Raw genomic sequence first — 21,502 nt, forward strand, 5'->3', positions numbered from 1 at the left:
ACAGATAGGGGTCTGAGCCCGGTGCACCTGTGTGGGCTGTGTGCCCTTGCTATTAATAACTCCTGAAAGCTGGGGTGGCAATAACAGGATGACCCCACATAGGGGTCATGAGGTTTAAACCAGACATGCAAAAGCACTTGACCGCTTGCCTGCCACACAGTAAGGACCTCACAAATGGTGGTGACTGTCACTAATCACAATTCCACAGAAGCCCAGGGCCAGAAGGAACCTGTCACATCGCCTGACCCTGTGCAGATGAAGCAGCGGAGATCCGCTCAGAGGCCGATGCCGACTAGCGGTTCCCTCCAGTCTGCTCCACCAGCTCAGTGTCCTCACTCCACCACTGCTCTCTGGCGGAGGTGGGATGAAGGTCACGATGGTCCTTTGAGTCCTCCTGCTGCTCCCTCCCCTGTTCTGAGGATGATCGCAAAGGCCAGGTGAGGCTCTTTCGGGGCAGATGTTCCTCGCTAGGAGGTGGCTCCCCTAAGGGACGGTCAAGGCGGTGAGCAGTCGGAGAGCTGCTTCCCCACACACAGAGTGGCCTTCTGCGGTGTGCCGCCCAGTGCCCGCCTGCACTCGGAAGAGCCCGTGTGAGGGCCAGCACTCCTGGCCTTGGTGCTGCCCAAGACACGAGGAAATCAAGCACAAGATTTTTGCAATATATTACCAGAGAAATGACACCTTTATGTACTTAAAAGAGTTGTTAGAAATGCTGATATGCACAGTGTCTATGGACACACTGCTATACCAGCAGAGAATAAAACTTTCAATGTTTATTTTAAAAGGTATCACATTACATTTTTTAAAGTAAAAGAATATATTAGTTAACCCACCAAAACACATTTATTAGGCTTATTATATATTTTAGAAATGGAAAAAGGAGTATATTTTGGTGGACATATTACCTTCTAGCATAGAAAAATGTATTTTAGGGGAAAAACCAAGCTATAATCATCATATAATAGCATGTATAATATATTGTCTGTATACAACTTTTAACCATTATCACAATTTATGAAAAAATACACTTACTGATTCTCTTAACTTTCACATTTCCCATCAGTTTCTTCATTATTACATGAACTGCCTTTCAATAATCAAAACAGTTTTACTACTCATGTTTTTCTCTGTTAGAAATGCTTGATATACAATGGATTTTTAAATTCATTATGCTTTCAGGTGATAATTTATCCAAAGTTACAAGTTTCTGATCATATATCTTTAACACAGTCACATTTATTAATCTTTCATGGACAGAGGAGCCTGGTCGGCTACAGTCCATGTGGTCACAAAGAGTCAGACATGACTGGGTGGCTAACACTTTCATATGTATGTATGTATACAGATATATACACATATGGGTATATACATTCTCCACAATATAAATACTGAATGCATGCAATGTAGGGATTTTTAAAATGAGAATTTAAAAGGTTTGTGTACTATAATGAACTAAAACGCACCAGAGTGGGTGAATTTAATTCAGATGGGCATCACATCTATAAGTGTGGGCTAGAATCCCTTAGAAGAAATGGAGTAACACTCAGAGTCACCAAAAGAGTCTGAAATGCAGTACTTGGTGCAATCTGAAAATGACAGAACGATCACTGTTCTGTTCCAAGATTCAATATCACAGTAATCCAAGTCTATGCCCCAAACACTAGTGATGAAGAAGCTAAAGTTGAACGGTCCTATGAAGACCTATAAAGACATTATAGAACTAATACCAAAAAAAAAAAAAATGTCTTTTTCATCATAGAGGGCTGGAATGCAAAAGTAGGTAGTCAAAAGATACCTGGAGTAACTGGCAAGTTTGCCCTTGGAGTACAAAAATGAAGCAGAGGAAATGCTAACAGAGTTTTGCCAAGGAAACACACTGGGCATAGCAAACATCCTCTTCCAATAACGCAAGAAATGACTCTACACATGGACATCACCAGATACTCAATGCCAAAATCAGATTGCTTATATTCTTTGCAGCTGAAAAGAAAAGCTGAAGTTGAAGACACATTATACAGCCAGCAAGAACAAGAACGGGAGCTGACTGTGGCTCAGATTATGAACTCCTTCTTGCCAAAATCAGGCTTAAATTGAAGAAAGTAGGGGAAGTCACTAGACCATTCAGGTATAACCTGAATCAAATCCCATATGATTATAAAGTAGAAGTGACAAATAGATTCAAGGGATTAGATCTGATAGAGAAAGTGCCTGAAGAAATATGGAAGGAGGTTCATAACATTGTAAAGGAGGCCATGATCAAAACCGTCTCAAGAAAAAGAAATACAAAAATGCAAAATAGTTGTCTGAGGAGGCCTTATAAACAGATGAGAAAAGAAGAGAAGCAAAGGCAAAGGAGAAATATATATATATACCCATCTGAATGCAGAGTTCCAAAGAATAGTAAGAAAGCCTCCCTCAGTGATCAATGCAAAGAAATAGAGGAAAACAACAGGATGGGAAAGACTAGAGATCCCTTTAAGAATATTAGAGATACCCAGGGAACATTTCATGCAAAGATGGGCACAATAAAGGACAGAAATGGTATGGATCTAACAGAAGAAGAAGATATTAAGAAGAGGTGGCAAGAATACACAGAAGAACTGTACAAAAAGAGCTTCATGACCCAGGTAACCACAATGGTGAGATCACTCACTTAGAGCCAGACATCCTGGAGTGCGAGGTCCAGTGGGCCTTAGGAAGCATCACTAGGAACAAAGTGAGTGGAGGTGATGGAATTTCAACTAAACCATTTCAAATCCTGAAAGATGATCCTGTGAAAGTGCTGCACTCAATATACCAGCAAATTTGGAAAACTCAGCGGGGCCACAAGACTAGAAAAGGTCAGTCTTCAATTCAATCTCAAAGAAAGACAATGCCAAAGAATATTCAAACTACCGCACAATTGCACTCACCTCACACACTAGCACAGTAATGCTCAAATTTCTCCAAGCCAGGCTTCAACAGTATTTGAGCCGAGAACTTCCAAATGTTCAAGTTGGATTTAGAAAAGGCAGAAGAACCAGAGATCAAAATGCCAACAGCCATTAGAGCAAAGACAAAGCAAGAGAATTCCAGAAGAAAAGCATCCACTTCTGGTGTTCATTGACTCAACTAAATCCTTTGACTATGTGAATCACAACAAACTGGAAAATTCTTAAAGAGATGGCAATACCAGATCATATTACATGAGAAATCTGCATGCAGGTCAAGAAGCAACAGTCAGAATTAGACATGGAAAAACGAACTGGTTCCAAATTGGGAAAGGAGTACATCAAGGCTATCTATATATTGTCACCCTGCTTATTTAACTTATATGCAGAGTGCATCATGCAAAATTCCAGGCTGGATAAAGCACAAGCTGGAATCAAGATTTCCAGGAGAAATATCAATAACCTCAGATATGCAGATGACACCATCCTTATGGCAGAAAGCAAAGAAGAACTAGTGAGCCTCTTTATGAAAGTGAAAGAGTGGAGTGAAAAAGCCAGCTTAAAACTCAACATTCAGAAAATGAAGATCATGGCATCTGGTCCCATCACTTCATGGCAAACAGATGGGGAAACAATGGAAACAGTGACAGACTTCATTTTCTTGGGTTCCAAAATCATTTACAGATGGTGACTACAGCCATGAAACTAAAAATGCTTGCTCCTTGGAAGAAATCTATGACCAACCTAGACAGCATATTAAAGGGCAGAGATATTACTTTGCCAACCAATGTCTGTATAGTCAAAGCTATGGTTTTTCCATTAGTTGTCAGGAGCTGCTTTAGGCATTACTGACAAAATGGAGGTATGTCCCTAACCCCCTCTCCTTGTCCCACAGGCATGGTTCCAAGATGGAGTTAGGTCTTATGATTCTGACTTGTTCTTTCCTTTCTTCGGCTGAGTTGGCTGGAAAGAATGTTAGGGTACTTATTGTTCTTGAGAGAAGCATGAGAAAGCACAAAGCCTTCTGCAGTTGTGCCCAGAAAATAATCTATAAAGTAACCATTGACATTGGTTCAAGGATCTATACAAAGAATGTTCCAGGATGAGCACACAGACTGCAGCTTGAGGCCATGGGAAGGATTGTTATCTGAGACCTGTTTGTGAGGGGGAATGTTTATGGCAAAAGAAGTTTGCTGAGCTTAGGGTTAATTAAGAATAGCCAGAAGCCTTTTTAGGAGATAGTGAGCTTAGGATGCTAGGGGCAAGCAGGATTTAGAAAGATAAGAGATAAACTGAGGAATGTGGTATGCAGCCCAGACATAAGCATGAGTTACAATGTAATCTCAAGTTAAGTATAGGAGGCATAAGAGGAAGTAGACAATAGATAGTAAAGCCGATTCTGAATCGCTGAAGCAGGAACTCTGTTTGAAGGGCAACAGTGATTTCTGGAGACAATAAATCTTGGTAGGGGAACTAAAAATGTCAAACCTCTGACCTACTGCTTTTCTCAAAGTATAAAAGAAAAACTGAAGCTTGAAATAAACATGTAGCCCCGCACCTTGAGTCAGAGACTACATCATTCCCCGCTGACACTGCTCATCCCTTTAGGCTGATTCCGTGGCTGCTGGAGCTGGACTCTGGAAATTAGTCATTTATGGATGTGAGAGTTGGACCATAAAGAAAGCTGAGCACCAAAGAATTGATGCTTTTGAACTGTGGTGTTAGATAAGACTCTTGAGAGTCCCTTGGACCACAAGGATATCAAACCATTCAATCCTAAAGGAAATCAGTCCTAAATATTCATTGGAAGGACTTATGCTGAAGCTGAAATTCCAATATTTGGCCACCTGATGCGAGGAGCTGACTCACTGAAAATCCCTTGATGCTGGGAAAGACTGAAGGCAGGAGGAAAAGGGGACGGCAGAGGATGAGATAGTTGGATACCATTATTGACTTGATGGACATGAGTTTCAGCAGTTGTGAAGTTTTATGGACAGGGAAACCTGGCATGCTGCAGTACATGAGTTCACAAAGAGTCAGACAATATTGAGAGACTGAACTAAACTGAACTATAATGTATAATCCTTAGAAAGAAATATAGTTTGCTTTGACTTCTGTATTTAAATGTATTTCATCAAAAGACATTTACAAGCATCTGAAGCTAGAATTAATTGGCCTTTTCAACACCAATGGTTGACCATTATCAAATCTTTGACTTCTTCTCTATAGTTATGACACCTCTAGGCAAGGAACGTGGGGCTTATTAATTTGGTGGAGTTAGCCATTTCTCTCCCCATTCATCATTCTCTGACCCACGTGGAGGAGGGTGAGGGATTGGGAAGGACAGGAGCATCTCATTACCCTGTTTACCACAGGACAAGAGCGGGCAACTATGTCTTTGTCTGCAGAGGGAGGGGAGGCATGTTGGATTCTGTTTGTGTAGTATGTGGCTGGAATAGAGTTACTATTACTGGATGAATATTTTTGTCCTTTACGACTGGTCCTTTGGATACAGAAAGTATGTTTGCTTGAAGTGAAGTGAAGTGAAGTGAAGTGACGTCGCTCAGTCGTGCCCGACTCTTTGTGTCCCCGTGGACTGTAGTTTACAAGGTTCCTCTGTCCATGTAATTTTCCAGGCAAGAGTACTGGAGTGGGTTGCCATTTCCTTCTCCAGGGGATCTTCCTGACCCAGGAATCGAACCCAGGTCTCCCACATTGCGGGCAGATGCTTTACCATCTGAGCCACCAGGGATGTTTGTTTACTTGGTTTTAGTTTTGTTGTTGTTGTTTTCCTCACCCATTGTGTTTACGCATTGGCTGATTACTCCAACAGAGTCTGTGATAAATGAGGAAAGAGAAAAACCAAGGAACTCACCACCATGCTGTTCCTGTTCCTTGGGTCACTAGGTACCTAGTTAGTCCATCTTCATTCCGAGTCTGCTTGTATTTTCTTTATATATAATATCCAGGTATTTCAGTTGTTCCTGGGGGAGGAACAGGGAAAAGTATGTCTGTCTTTTCTTGCTGCACAAAGATTTTAGAACAATTCAAATATAAGATATCCCAGAATATGAAGTCAAGTGGGCCTTAGAAAGCATAACTACGAACAAAGCTAGTGGAGGTGATGGAATTCCAGTTGAGCTATTTCAAAACCTGAAAGATGATGCTATGAAAGTGCTGCACTCAATATGCCAGCATGTTTGGAAAACTCAGCAGTGGTCGCAGAACTGGAAAAGGTCAGTTTTCATTCCAATTCCAAAGAAAGGCAATGCCAAAGAATGCTCAAACTACTGCACAGTTGCACTCATCTCACACGCTAGTAAAGTAATGCTCAAAATTCTCCAAGCCAGGCTTCAGCAACATGTGAACCATGAACTTCCAGATGTTCAAGCTGGCTTTAGAAAAGGCAGAGGAAGAAGAGATCAAATTGCCAACATCCACTGGTTCATTGAAAAAGCAAGGGAGTTCCAGAAAATCATCTATTTCTGCTTTATTGACTATGCCAAAGCCTTTGACTGTGTGGATCACAATAAACTGTGGAAAATTCTGAAAGAGATGGGAATACCAGACCACCTGAACTGCCTCTTGAGAAACTTATATGCAGGTCAGGAAGCAACAGTTAGAACTGGACATGGAACAACAGACTGGTTCCAAATAGAAAAAGATAAGTCAAGCCTGTATATTGTCACCCTGCTTATTTAACTTATATGCAGAGTACATCATGAGAAATGCTGGGCTGGAAGAGGCACAAGCTGGAATCAAGATTGCTGGGAGAAATATCAATAACCTCAGATATGCAGATGACACCACCCTTATGGCAGAAAGTGAAGAGGAACTAAAAGCCTCTTGATGAAAATCAAGGAGGAGAGTGAAAAAGTTGGCTTAAAGCTCAACATTCAGAAAACGAAGATCATGGCATGTGGTCCCATCACTTCATGGGAAATAGATGGGAAACAGTGGAAACAGTGTCAGACTATTTTTTTGGTCTCCAAAATCACTGCAGATGGTGATTGCAGCCATGAAATTAAGATGCTTCCTCCTTGGAAGGAAAGTTATGACCAACCTAGACAGCATATTAAAAACCATAGATATAACTTTGCCAACAAAGGTCTGTCTAGTCAATGCTATGGTTTTTCCAATGGTCATGTATGGATGTAAGAGTTGTACTATAAAGAAAACTGAGTGCTGAGGAATTGATGATTTTGAAGTGGGGTGTTGAAGAAGACTCTTGAGAGTCCCTTGGACTGCAAGGAGATCCAACCAGTCCATTCTAATGGATATCAGTCCTGAGTGTTCATTGGAAGAACTGATGTTGAAGCTGAAACTCCAATACTTTGGCCACCTCATGCAAAGAGTTGACTCATTGGAAAAGACACTGATGCTGGGAGGGATTGGGGGCAGGAGGAGAAGGGGACAACAGAGGAGGAGATGGCTGGGTGGCATGACCGACTTGATGGACATAAATTTGTGTAAACTCCAGGAGTTGATGATGAATATGGAGGCCTGGCATGCTGTGATTCATGGGGTTACAAAGAGTCAGACACAACTGAGCGACTGAACTGAACTGAACTGAACATGGTCTAAATTTTGTTCATCTAATCCAGTTTACAAGAAGCATAGGCTTTCCTAGTCTGTTCAGGCTGTTACAACAAAATACAATAAAATGTGCACTTAAAAGCAACAGAAATGTATTTCTTATGGTTTTGGAGGCTTGAAGTCTGAAATCAGGGTGTGTGTGTGGTCTGGTTCTGGTGCAAGCTACCTTACAGTTTGCAATGGACAATGTCTCTTTGAAGCCTCACTTCGAGACATCAGAGAGGGGAAGTGAGTCTCTCATGACTCTCAAAGGGCACCAGTCACTCCACGGGGATCCACCCTCATGACCTTGACTCCTTAAAACCTCCGAAAGCCCATCTCCTAACACCTTGAAGAGGCGTACAAGGTTTCAATATATGAATGTTGGAGGGACACACACATTCAGTCCTTAACACTCTAAACTACACTTTTCTGTAAAATAGGGATGTTAATTATGTTGACCGGATAAGGTTGAGGCATGCAAAAGATAATTCCTACAAGGTGTTAAATTGCCTGGCACATAGTACGTCCTTAATCCACTTCATCTGCCAATTTTATCATCACATGTTTTGTTTGTTTGTTAATTTTAGCTTATCACATGCACATATTCATGAGGGCCTCTCTGTAATCATAAACTCTTAGTAATTGTTGCTCTTTTCTTCTATCAGACTTGAACTTTTTTGAACTTTTTAAAGGATTTGATATTTTAAGGATGCTACCAAAAATGTCCCCTTATGTAATTTGCCTTTAATGGCTTTGTGCTTGTTTACTATATATACTCTAACAAAATTTTATGTAGCAAAATTTAGAATATTTTTGTTTTTCATTGCTTCTGGATTTCATGACATGTTGATGCTCTGATTTCATTAAATTATGGACCCAAAATAAATCTTATATTCATACAATAAATATTTTTACTGCTTAAAAATATGTACATATATGAAACTTTCATGTATTTGGCTGTTAATGTATCATGGTCTTGGCCATGAAATCATAACAGTGAATTCTTTTTTCTACTTCTTTTTGAGAGGTCCTTGAATTATTTCTGCTATTAACTTCCTTATTTTTTCTCCTTTTTCTTTCCTTTCTTCCCCCCTTTCACTTATTTTCTTCTTCTTTTCTTTGATTTATAATTTAAAAAAAAAAAGTGAAAAAGTTAGTCACTTCACTCATGTTCAACTCTGGCCAAACTTCTGGACTATAACACACCAAGCTCCTTGTCTATGGAATTTTCCAAGCAAGAATATTGGAGTGGGTAACCATTCCCTTCTCTAGGTGGTTTTCCCAACCCAGGGATCAAACCCAGATCACCTGCACTGCTGACAGTTTCTTTACTGTCTGAGGCACCAGGGAAGCTCACCATACAATTTCCTGTATAGTTGTAGGGCGCCTCATTTTATGGCCACTGTATAAAGTCATTGTAGTCACAATCCAAACATTTTGTGGAGTTCTGGGGGCAAGGAAAAGTCTAAAACACAGTATCACTTTGTCCCAGGTTTATTAGGAATCAGCAGTCTTTTTTTTCCATGATAATAGTTCATCTTGATTAATAAGAAAATGTGTTGACTACCCTTAGAGAAGGTCAGATCGTTCTTCCTTTGGCTGAGATGTGAACAAAGTTGAAGAAATGCTCAACAGTTAACCAAATGGTTTCCTCTGCTAGTAGGACATCTGCACAGAGATTTTATGTTTTCTACCACATTGAAAGATTATTCATGAACATGGTTTAGAAAAACTCCATATGATGTAGATCTTGTGATTTATGAGTCCAGAAAGTGAATGGTTTAGAAGAACTCAGCTCTAGGCTAAAGTATATGCTCAGTAAGTACTCATCACATTGATCTGAGGCAAGGGAATCAATCCCTTTGCAGCTCTTCCTTAATTAGATGGACTGACACTCTGACAGTCTGGAAGTCCTTCCATACACACCTCTCCTACTCTGAAGCTCTAAGATTGGTTTTGAGATTGCTCTTCCTTCAGTTAAGATTTTAAATGAAGGGAAGTGAAAGTCGCTCAACTATGTCCGACTCTTTGCGACTCCACGAACTATACAGTCCATGGAATTCTCCAGGCCAGAATACTGGAGTGGGTAGCCTTTCCCTTCTCTAGGAGACCTTCCCAACTCAGGAATCAAACCCAGGTCTCCCAGATTTTAGGTGGATTCTTCACCAGCTGAGCCACAAAGGAAGCATAATAAGAGAAACATAATTCAAAACAGTGAAGAGGAAAATGCAAAAGCCACACCCCAAATTCAAACTTTCTGTGCTATGACATGACCTCTGACATGTGAGGTCACAGAGACTCTGAATACTATCAAGTGAACACGCTGAAAAGTAACTCAGCAACTTGGACCCTGTGATTCAGCTTCTGAATATGGAAAGTAAGTGAAGTGAAGTGAAAGTCACTCAGTCGTCTCTGACTCTTTGTAACCCCATGGACTGTAGACCACCAGGCATCTGTCTCCATGGAATTCTCCAGACAAAAATACTGGAATGGCTACTTAGTCCCTTCTCCAGGTGGTCTTCCCAACCCAGAGATCAAACCCAGGTGTCCTGCATTGCTAGCAGATTCTATACCATCTGAGCCACCAGAGAAGCCCCAAAGTAAATCTAATTTTTAAAACATTTATTTCAAAATATATTTTCTGACACATAGTGAAAAATGTTTCACTGAAAAATGACTTTACTGTTTAAATGGAAGTATTTTTTCATGCTTAAAGAATTATTTCAGACAAAAAATATTACCTTTGAAATCATATGGTACATGAGGACAATAGACAAATTTATTTATAAGCATAACTAAATTAGAAGAAATTGAAAAATTTAGAAAGTCTGAGTCTTTGGGATAATTTTATTTATTGAGAGTATCATAAATAGTCCTTCCATGTTGATAAATGTAGCAAACTTAGGAGCATGAATACTCAGTCATTAGAAAAAGAGTCATAGTTGATTCAGGAAATTTTTCACAGGTTATTATCCATGATAGAGATTTAAAAGATAATAAAGATGAAAAGATATGATACCAATGCTGTTTGGATTTATAGCTCTTATGTAATACTTTTTTTGAGTTGCACTATTTTTAAAATCAATTCATATCTTTTGTCCTCAATTTTTCTCTTTGAAAGCTACCTCTCCAACATGTTACATGAACACAGTGAAAAATAAACTTGATTTACAACCTAAAATATTCCAGAATTTATTAGCTGTCACATTTTAGCAATTATTAGAATCAAAATAAAATAGGATAATGTGTTACTTTTCAACATTGGGCATTTACTTTCTTTTACCATATAAAAGATCACATAAATTCATGAACACTCAAAAGTTTCTTAGAAACGTCCAAGCTCAGAAGCACTTGAAGTATAATGATCTTTCCCTTTGATTATAAAGTTGGCTTGTAAATCTCATAGATTGATGGTATTATATACCTTATGTTTAAAGCAACAGGCGTTGGGGAAGTCCTATTCAATATTCTTTTATGTCATTTATCTTTTATTAGAAAGTACATTTAAGTATTTGGACATTTGTAAACGCCTTTATAATAAACATAGAAAATGCAGTTTATAAAAATGCTTTCCACTTAAGTGTAAAAATCATGCCTCTTGTTTTGATTCTTTATAAGTAAAAAGACTACATTCTAAGTTTTATAATTTTATGTGTAACAAAGAAATGTTCACACAAAATGATCTGTCCAATTTTATGATTTTATAAATCTCCATGCCTGTATGCACTTTTACAGTTTTTTCAAATTCAAATTGTACCTTTAAAAAAGATTTTAATGAAGTTAGATTATCTCATAAATATATCCACACCAAAACTTTCCTCTTATTAGATTATTTATACAAATAGTCAAGTTAAAAGTTTCTGATGGCAATTATTCTATTTACAATGGAGATACTTTAGTAACCTGATGTAAAGTGCTGACTCATTGGAAAAGACTCTGATGCTGCGAAAGACTGAAGGCAAAAGGAGAAGGGGCAACAGCAGGTGACATGGTTGGACGGCATCGCCAACTCAGTACACATGAGTGAGCAATATGGGAGACAGTGAAGAGCAGGGAAGTCTGGTGCGCTGCAGTCCACGGGGTCACAAAGAGTAGGACGTAACTTAGGACTGGACAACAACATGATTTGCACTTACATACTTGCGTTCATTTTCCTTTATAAATAATTATTGGTTAAAAATGATATTTTAAGTATCAGCAGATTTTAAAGTGTGGCAAAATACATGTTCTCAACTTCTTAATATTTTTGAAGAGTAGTTTACGCTACAAGTGTTTTAGATAATTTCTATATAATTTCATTAATGACATAATCATGTTATATGTTATATATAAATAAATAATGAACAATATATAATTTTAGACTATTACTATATTATATTCAAAATCACAGACATCATTTTTAATGAAACATTATCTTTTAGGATTGATTGATACATCCCTTATCATCATCTTATGTCAGAAAAACAAGGAAGCTGTTTCATAGCTCAAACAGGAAGGGGAAGAAAGAGTTATTTGCAGAATTTTATTAGGGGCTTCTAGCCTTCAGCAATAACTATATTCAGGCATTTTACTATTTAACTTATAAAACCATAAACCAAAATACAAAAATAAATACATTCAGAAAATAATATAGACAAGGGGAAATGCACAATGCATCTGCAAATTAGCAAAGGCACTAACGCGAAGAAGCAGGCGGCCGGTCGGCAAGCGGTCCGAGGTGGCTTCAGCTTAGTGAACTTTTCATGCCCTGGGTTTCCTCCTTCCTCATCCCAGCATGATCCTAACATTGATTTTGCCAGTGCACTTATAAATACATACAGAGTATAAACAGGAGAAATAACTCCCATCTATTTTGCAAGAGTAGTATCTGATCATTTAAGCACTTAACAGAGTGCTTAAGAAAGTGCTCATCCTGCAGTTTATAGATGGTTAAGGAGACTGCCGTGCTACTTGAGAAGGTCAGGTCATACTAAAAACAGCTTATTAAATAAATTAAAAAATAATAAGTTGAGTGCTTGGCTTAATGTAAACTTATGATGTAATTAAAAGATAAGTTTCATTGAATAGTTCTTTGCCATCAATTAAGATGTATTAATTTGTAAAATTCCAATTTACCTAAGAAAAGGCAGTAGAATGTGAGAAAAAATAATGATGATGAAATTAGAAAATAAAGGCTTCTCCATTTCCCTCCCAACTATGGTATTAGATATCATTTTGATCTTTTTGAGTTACCATTTTTGGCTTTGATTCACTTATCTATAAAAAAGTATTAGACTGGAAAATATGTTGCCTAGATTTTTACAGCAACTATTATGTGCAAAATTCTGTGCAAGCCACTTGCATCACTAGAAGTTAGCCTATGACTCTAAGTACAGCATGAGCTCGTGTTCAGGCTATGTTTACAGCTGGAAGGACCTTAGAGACAAGTCTGGAGATGGAGATAAACACTTTGTTCATAAACACTATTAATGAGACCTATTGAGAACAGTAAATAGAGAACACATTAACTTACACTCCCGTTTTGCATAATTATAACTAATTATAGTTATTAGAATAATGATCTTAGTCATCAAGAACAATGTAATTGTTACAAAGGTTAAGAAACATGACAAATTGACATCATTCTATTATGGTTCTTTCATAACTCCCTGGATATCCTTAGTCAATTTCTTTCATGGCCTATTCTCTTTCCACTTATCCTTTAAACAGGAAACATTCTGCCTTCAAGTTCCCCTAATGCAACTTTCTTGGTCTTTCCAATTTTGATACTTCAGGTTCCATTTAAATTAGTCCATGAGTACCCCAAAATTTAATTACAAGATATACAGAGACAATTTCTAAATCCATGCCTCAGTCTCAAACCTTTGGATATCTCCCTTAGGACTTCTCCCAAGACCCTCTATATGCCCAAAATAGATACACTCATCACTTTTCCACCAAAGGTCTTGTTTGCCAGATTCTCTGTCTCAGTTGATATCCACAAAAGTCACAGAGCTGCTCAAGTCTGTAATCTGGATTCCAAGATTATCTCCCATCCCATTCCCAATCACTGTGTAAGTAGTCATCAGTGTTTGTCAATCTTCACTCTAAATTATAATTTACATTTTCTCTTTCTCTTGCACATATTAGATGCACTTTTTCTGTGCTTTTATATTAGTTTTATAATCTGATTCCAATTCTTCATCTGCCCACCTGCCCAGCTTTGAACAGTCTTGATGTCACCCTCTGGGAGAACTTTGAAGATGACATTCTGACAAGGTCATTTTTCAATTAAAAAAAAATTTCCCTTTGATGTCAGGACGAATCTAAATGCCTGCATAGGACATAGAAACTCTTCTTGAGATTGTTTTATGCCCATCGGCTCAGCTTGATATCCAAGGTATTTCTCTTCATTCCAGCTGCCTTGAAGTGTGCCGTTCCCCTAACTGCCATAGTATTTCATGCTTCTATTATTCACTGGCTACGCCCCTTTACATAACTGAGCACTCCTTCCCACTTCTCCTCTGTCAAGGGCTCACACATCTTTTAACACTCCTTCAAAGTCTATTGATTCCTACTATCCTTTTTCCAAGCTTTCCCTTCACTCTGAAATTTTCTTTACTTGACTGTAAGAAACTTAGAAAGTGGTCAGTTTTCATTGTTTTTACACTAAATGGTAATATCAAGGATGCATTAGAAATTTTGTTAGAATTCTAAGGAAATGAGCAAGTAGAAACTGATGCAGAGAGTATGCATTTTCCTGACAGAAATAAAATGGCACTAAGTACTATGCAGGAAACAATATACTCAGAGTGGGCACTCAAATCTTCAGCTTTCACAGAAGTGATGAGTTCAGAAAGAGGAATGCTGGCAGGTAGTGAACTTTATATTAAAGATGAGATGTTTTCAAATTAGTCAAAGGTCTGTGAAAGAAACAGTTTTAACAAAAAATTTGAAAATCAGAGCTATGTTTGAGAAGAAGACATACATGTTCTGTTTTCAAAATAAATGATTTAAGGTTTTCATGGTCATAAGTAGCTATTCTAAAACAGAAATTCATATTTTTGAAATTAACATTGGTAATCAGATTTAAATATAAGGAAACAGCTTAACAAACTAATAAAAAAAAGTGTTATGTTTTCTTGTTTTCAATCTTCAAATTATTCAGTAGGTTTTAACCCATACAAATTAAGAAAAAAAGTATGCTACATTATTTTTTGTAGCATTTCTAATACATTTAATGTTTCATCAAAAGAAATATTTCTCCAATTTTGATTACAATAGTAATAGTGATTTTAAATGGTCAAAATTTTTCAAATAATGGAGTATGTGGCTGGCACCATAGTGAAATCAAAGACAAAGTGGTGTTAGAGGCAATTAAAGCACATGGCTACATCCATGCACTTTACTTATCTATAAAGTAAGATAAAATTTACTTATCTACAGCCTTCAGAAATAAAACCAAAAAGTTTAGAAAGCCACTATGAAAGATTTTCATATCACAATTATATAAACATCTTTAATTACATACCAGTAAAGGAATTAAGTGAAATGAACTACGCAAAAATTTTAGGAAAAGGCCAGTCACAAACTAGATGTAAAAGCTGATGTATGGCAAAACCAATACAATATTGTAAAGTAAAAATAATAATAATAATAATAATAAATTTTCAAATGTGCAGGATGACAGAATCTGGGTGAGGAGGTGGGGTAGGCTTTGCAGCATTCCACAATGCTAACTGACTCATTTATATTTAATTTCCCAGGGACATTTGGCACTTTCTGCTTTGCAGTTCAGCAGATATAGAGGATTTCTTTATTTACCATAGAGCTTGAAAAGAACTGAAGATTTGTCTTGTTTATACTCTTTCAACAATTAACTACCAGGAAAGACTGACATTTAATTTTCACAATCTCCTATCTCTTTTTACATTTCTAATCCAACTTGAATTCAAAAACATCTACCATTGTGGAATTCTCAGTGAATTTGCAAAGTCTCATCATGTGGCTAATTTAGTTTTGACCCTCAGGGTATTCCCAAAACTTCTCAAGATACATACTTTTATTTTTATATAAAACCCTTTTCAGAATGTTTTAATGAAAAATAAATTTAAAAAGCAACTGACAGATCAATCAGTAAGTTCCTGGAATATCATTGGTTAAAAAGGTCAACTGGATATATAACAATTAATTTTAGTGAAAGAATGTCTGAGGTATACACTCTATCCTTCAGCTGTGCTGGGTAAAGGCTTCCCTTCTATAGATAACTCTAGGGTTCTGCTAACTTTCCAACTAGGTGAAAAGATTTAGAAATCCAGATGTCAAGATACAATTTGAAGTAAGATAAGTTTCACTGCCTAATTAGTGGATTTTGGAGACAAACTTAGCAGGTAATTAATATTTATTAATGCATATTCTGAGCCAGCTTCTATGGTGGCTGCCTTTTCATCTCACTGTATCCTCCTCACAACTCTGAGGAGGTATTCTGCTCCCCATATTATATGTGGGTAAACTGATGAGCACAAAGGTTTAATCATTTGCACATGGTGCTAAAAATCATATGGCACAATGAGTCTCAAACTGCTCTAGATGACTCTAAACTCCACAGCTCTTCCACAACGCTACAAAATACAATCTTGATGATTAAGCATTTAATAAAAAGAAAATATTTTCCCATTAAAATAATTCCTCCCAGAGAAATAAATGTAAAATCAATCAGAATCATTTAAATAATGTGAAATGCTACAATTAAACTAGTGGTGATACTGTTATTTTCAACATATACTTTATTTTTTACCGAAGTTTTAAGTTCACAGAAAAACTGAGCAAAATGTATGGCGAGTTCTTGTATACTCCTGACCAAATGCATGTATAATCTTTGCCATCATAAACAACCCACCAACATGGCACATTTGTCACCAGTGGCGAACCCACATTTATACATTATAATCATCCAAAGTCCACAGTTTATGTTATACTTCACTATTCTTGGGGTTGTACATGCTGTGGGTTTGGGAAAACATACATATATCTATTCGTATGGGTTTCCCTGGTGGTTCATTTGGTAAAGAATCTGCCTGAAATTCTGGAGACCCAGGTTTGATCCCTAGATTTAGAAGATCCCCTGGAGAAGGGCATGACAATCCATTCCAGTATTCTTGCCTGGAGAAACCCATAGACAGAGGAGCCTGGTGGGCTACAGTCCATGGGGTCACAAAGAGTCGGACACCACTGAGTGACTAGCACTTCACATCGCTTCACACTTCACCCATCCCAGTAGTAATATACAGAGTAATTGCATTGTGCTTCACCTAGTAATCCCTGGAGAAGGAAATGGCAACCCACTCCAGTATTCTTGCCTGGAGAATCCCAAGAACGGAGGAGCCTGGTGGGCTACAGTTCACGGGGTTGCAAAGAGTCGGACATGACTGAGAGACTTCACATTCACTTTCACTTTCACCTAGTAATTCATCCTGCTTATCCCTGGCAAACACTAACCTTTTTTATTGTTTCCATAGTTTTGTCTTTTTCCAAAATGAAACATAGTAGTAGAAATTATACTATTTGTAGCTTTTTCAGATTGCTTCTTTTACTTAGTTTTATGCATTTAAGTTTCCTCTGTGTCTTTACCAGGCTTGATAGCTCATTTTTTTTTAGCACTGAATTATATTCTATTATCTCTGGATGTACTACTATTTATTTATCCATTCCCAGACTGGAGGGCATCTTGGTTGCTTCTAAGATTTGGCAATCATGAATAAAGCTGCTATAAACATCTGTGTGGTTTTTGTGTGGATATGTTTTCAACTCCTTGGTAAGCACATTGTATGGATATGTGTAGTTTCATAAACAACAACAACAAAATAAAAAACCTTGCCAAACTGTCTTCCAACATGGCTATACAATTTTGCATTCCAACCAGCAATGAATAAGACTTCCTGTTGCTCCATATCCTTACTAGCAATCACTGTTGTCAATATTCTAGAATTTGGCCTTTCTGATAGATGTTTAGGGGTATCCCATTGTCTTAAGTTGCAGTTCCCTAATGAAATGCGAGGTGGAGCATCCTTTAATATGCCTATTTGCCATGTATCTTCTTTGGTAAAGTATCAGATAAGGTTTTGTGCTCATTTTTCATCTGAGTTACTTGTTTCCTTAATGATTGAATTTTAAGAGTTCCTTGTATATATTTGGATAAGAGTACTTTATCAAAGGTATCTTTTGCAAACATTTCCTCCAGTCTGTGGCTTAGCTGTTTGTTTCTTGACAGTGAGTAACAGATGAGAATGTAGTCCTTTTCTTTCCCCACCTCAATCCTTGTCTTAGTAAGATAACTTTTCTGTTTAATTGGAGGTTGATGTTTTAGAATGATATTGGAATATAATCCAAGGAGATAAAACACTAATACTATTCACAGTGAGTCTATCACATCTTGTTAACTCTTCTGGTTTTTTAGAACATCAACTATTGTACTATCAAACATTCTGCTGTTTCATATTTAAGAGGGTAGTATTGATTAAAAGAGTTCCTAAATACCTTTATGCTGTATAAAATAAATAATATGAAATATACTGAGCTGCATCTAAGATGAGAAAAAAATAGAAAGAAAAATATGTGTCATGAAAGAGAGCAAAGAATAACCAAAAAAAATGCTATTTTATTACATAGTAACAGTAGACCATAGACCACAAGTGGACTATAAAGAAGGCTGAGTGATGAAAAATTGACGCTTTGAATTGGGGTGTTAGTGAAGACTCTTGAGAATCCCTTGGACAACAAGGAAATCAAACCTATCAGTCCTAAAGGAAAACAACCCCGAACACACATTGGAAGGAGTGATGCTGAAACTGAAGCTCCCCCCAATACTTTGGCCACCTGATGCCAAGAGGTGACTCATCTGGAAAGACTCTGATGCTGGAGAAGATTGAAGGGAGGAGGAGAAGTGGGCAACAGAGTATGAGACAGTTGGACGCCATCACCGACTCAATGGACAAGAATACGAGCAAACTCCCGGCGGTAGTGAAGGACAGGGAAGCCTGGTGTGCTGCATTCCACAGGGTCTCAAAGAGTCAAATATGACTTCGTGAGTGAACAACAACAATAGAAAGCACTAATTTCCTTCCTATCAGAATGGAAGTCTTTACCATCTAAGTATCTTTCAGGGCTCGGGGGTGCTATGGATGGTTTCTTATACAGGCAAACCCCAGAGATATTCTGGGTGTGCTTCTAGACAACTGCAATAAAGCAAACATCACAATAAAGGGAGCTGCACACATTTTTGGTTGCCAGGACATATAAAGGTTGCTTTTACACTATAATATCATCTATTAACTATGCAAGAATGTTAGGACTACAATAATAAACATATCTTAATTTTAAAATATTTTATAGCTAAAAATGCTAAACCTCATGAAAGCCTTCAGAGAGTTCATGTTTTGTTGGTGGAGGGCCTTGCCATGATGCTAATGGCTGCTGACTGCTCAGGGTGGTGGTTGCTGAAGGGTAGGGTGTGTGTGGCAATTTTTTAAAATAAGAAAACAATGAATTTGCAACATCAACTGACTCTTCATTTCACAAAAGATTTCTCAGTAGCATGCAATGGCGTTTGATAGCATTTACCCACAGTAGAACTTTTGAAACTGCAGTCAGTCTTCTCAAAAATTTAACGACTAAATTTACGGAAAATTCTAGGTCCTTTGTTAATATTTCAATAATTACGGCCCGTGGATAGAGGAGCCTGGCAGGACAGAGGAGCCTGTCCATGGGATGCAAAGAGTTGGACATGACTGACAACTTTCACTTTGACAGCATCTTCACCAGGAATAGATTTCTTTTCAAGAAACCACTTTTTTTGCTCATCCATAAGGAGCAGCTTCTCATCTGTCCAGGTTTTACCAAGAGATTGCAACAATTCAGTCCCATCTTTAGCTCTACTTTTAATTCTAGTGCTCTTGCTATTTCCACTACATCTGCAGTTACTTCCTCCACTGAAAGCTTGTACCCCTCAAGAACTGAACCCCTCAATTCATGAGGGTTGGACTCAATTCTTCCAAACTCCAGTGTGTGTTAGTATTTAGACCTCTTCTCATGAATCACAAACGTTCTTAACGGCATCTAGAATGGTGAATCCTTTCCAAAAAGTTTTCCATTGAATTTGCCAAAATTGATCAGAATAATCACTATATATGGCAGCTATAGCCTTAGAAAATGCATTTCATCAATAATGAGACTTGAAAATAAAAATTACTGCTTGATCCATGGTCTGCAGAATGGGTGTTGTGTTAGCAGGCATGACAACAACGTTCATCGTTTTGTACATCTTCATCAGAGGTCTTGGGTGACCAGGTGCACTGCCAATGAGCAGTAAGATTTTGAAAGGAAACCTTTTTGGGACCTAAGATATTCATGAAACCATATTGTAGGAAGATGTGGTGTCATCCAGGCTTGGTATTTTCCATTTATAGAGCACCAGCAAGGCAGATTTAGCATAATTCTTAATGGCCCTAAGATTTTCCGAATGGTAACTGGATCTAGGTTTCAGCTTTTAGTCACCAGCTGCATTAGCCCCTAACAAGAGAGTCAACCTGTCTTTGGAAGCTTTGAAGCTAGGTGTTGGCTTCTCCCTAGCTACGAAAAGCCTAGATGGCATCTTCTTCTAATAGCAGACCGTTCATTTACATCACCATTTAGTGCAGCCACCTTCATTATTTATCTGAGGCAGAGCTTCTGAGTAACTTGCTTCAGCGTCTACGTCAGCGCTTGCTGCTTCATCTTGCTCTTCAGTGTTATGAGACGGCTCCTTTCCTTCAACCTCATGAACCAACCTATTCTCCTCTGCAACTTGCTTGCTTCTGTCTCAGACTTCCTAAAATGAATAGACTTAGTGCCTTGCTCTGGATTAGGCTTTGGCTTAAGGGAATGTTGTGGTTGGTTTAGTCTTCTGTCCAGACAACCTTTCTCCATTTCAGCAATAAGGCTATTTCACTTTCTTATCATACACATGTTCACTGGAGGAGTACATCTGATTTTCTTCAAGGACTTTTCCTTTGCATTCACAGCTTGGCTAAATGTTGGGAACAAGAGGCTTAGCTTTCAGCCTACCTTGGTGTTTGATGTGACTTCCTCACTAAGCTTAATCATTTTGAACTTCTGATTTAAAGTGAGGGACATGGGACACTTTCTGTTACTTGAACACAGAGGCCATTGCAGGTTTGTTAATTAGCACAAGTTCAAATTAAGGAACAGCGAAGCCTTAGGGAACAGGGAGGCCTGAGGGAAAGGAAAGGGACAGGGGAAAGGTTGGAGGAACCGTCTGAATACACAAAACATTTATGGATTAAATGTTACTTGGGCACAGTTCATGATGTCCCAGAACAATCACAACAGTGACATCAAAGATTATCGATCACATCGATCACATAACAAATATAATAATAATGAGAAAGTCTGAAATATTGCAAGAATTAACAAAATGGGATACACAGAGATAAAGTGAGCAAATGCTGTTGAAAAAATAGTGCAATAGACTTGTTGAGAGGCAGGGTTGCCACAAAACATAAATTTGTTTAAAAAAAAGAAAGAAAGAAATTAAATTAAGTTAAAAAAAAACTAAATTAAGTAAACACACACACACAAAAGCAAAAACACAATACTGATGAGGTGAAATAAAGAGAAGCACAATAAAATGAGGTAGACCTGTATATTCTGAGTATGTTCATCCTGTTAGCTCAGCACGTCAATGAAAAATACACCATATATAACAGGGACTGCTCCTGAGTTGGTCCAGTGCACTTAATCACTTATATAGACTTCTCCCAAAACGAGGTTCCATAATTCATAGTGAAATGAATGAACTGGGCTTTTCTGGTCACTCAGAGAGTAAAGAATCTTGCAATGCAGGAGACCTGGCTTTGAACCCGGGTTTGATCCCTGGGTCAGGAAGAGCCCTTGGAGAAAGAAGGCTACCCACTTTAGTATTAGTATTCTTGCCTGGAGAGTTCCATGGATAGAGGAGC

The 21,502-nt window shown here is 37.9% G+C and overlaps 1 pseudogene; it reads right to left on the reverse strand.

Moving 5' to 3' along the window:
- Window positions 1-483: 483 nt before the first annotated feature.
- LOC114110958 (tigger transposable element-derived protein 1-like) lies at window positions 484-20,678 on the reverse strand (annotated as a pseudogene).
- Window positions 20,679-21,502: the final 824 nt, after the last annotated feature.

The sequence above is a fragment of the Ovis aries genome, chromosome 26, assembly GCF_016772045.2.
Source record: "Ovis aries strain OAR_USU_Benz2616 breed Rambouillet chromosome 26, ARS-UI_Ramb_v3.0, whole genome shotgun sequence".
Classification (NCBI taxonomy): Eukaryota; Metazoa; Chordata; class Mammalia; order Artiodactyla; family Bovidae; genus Ovis; species Ovis aries.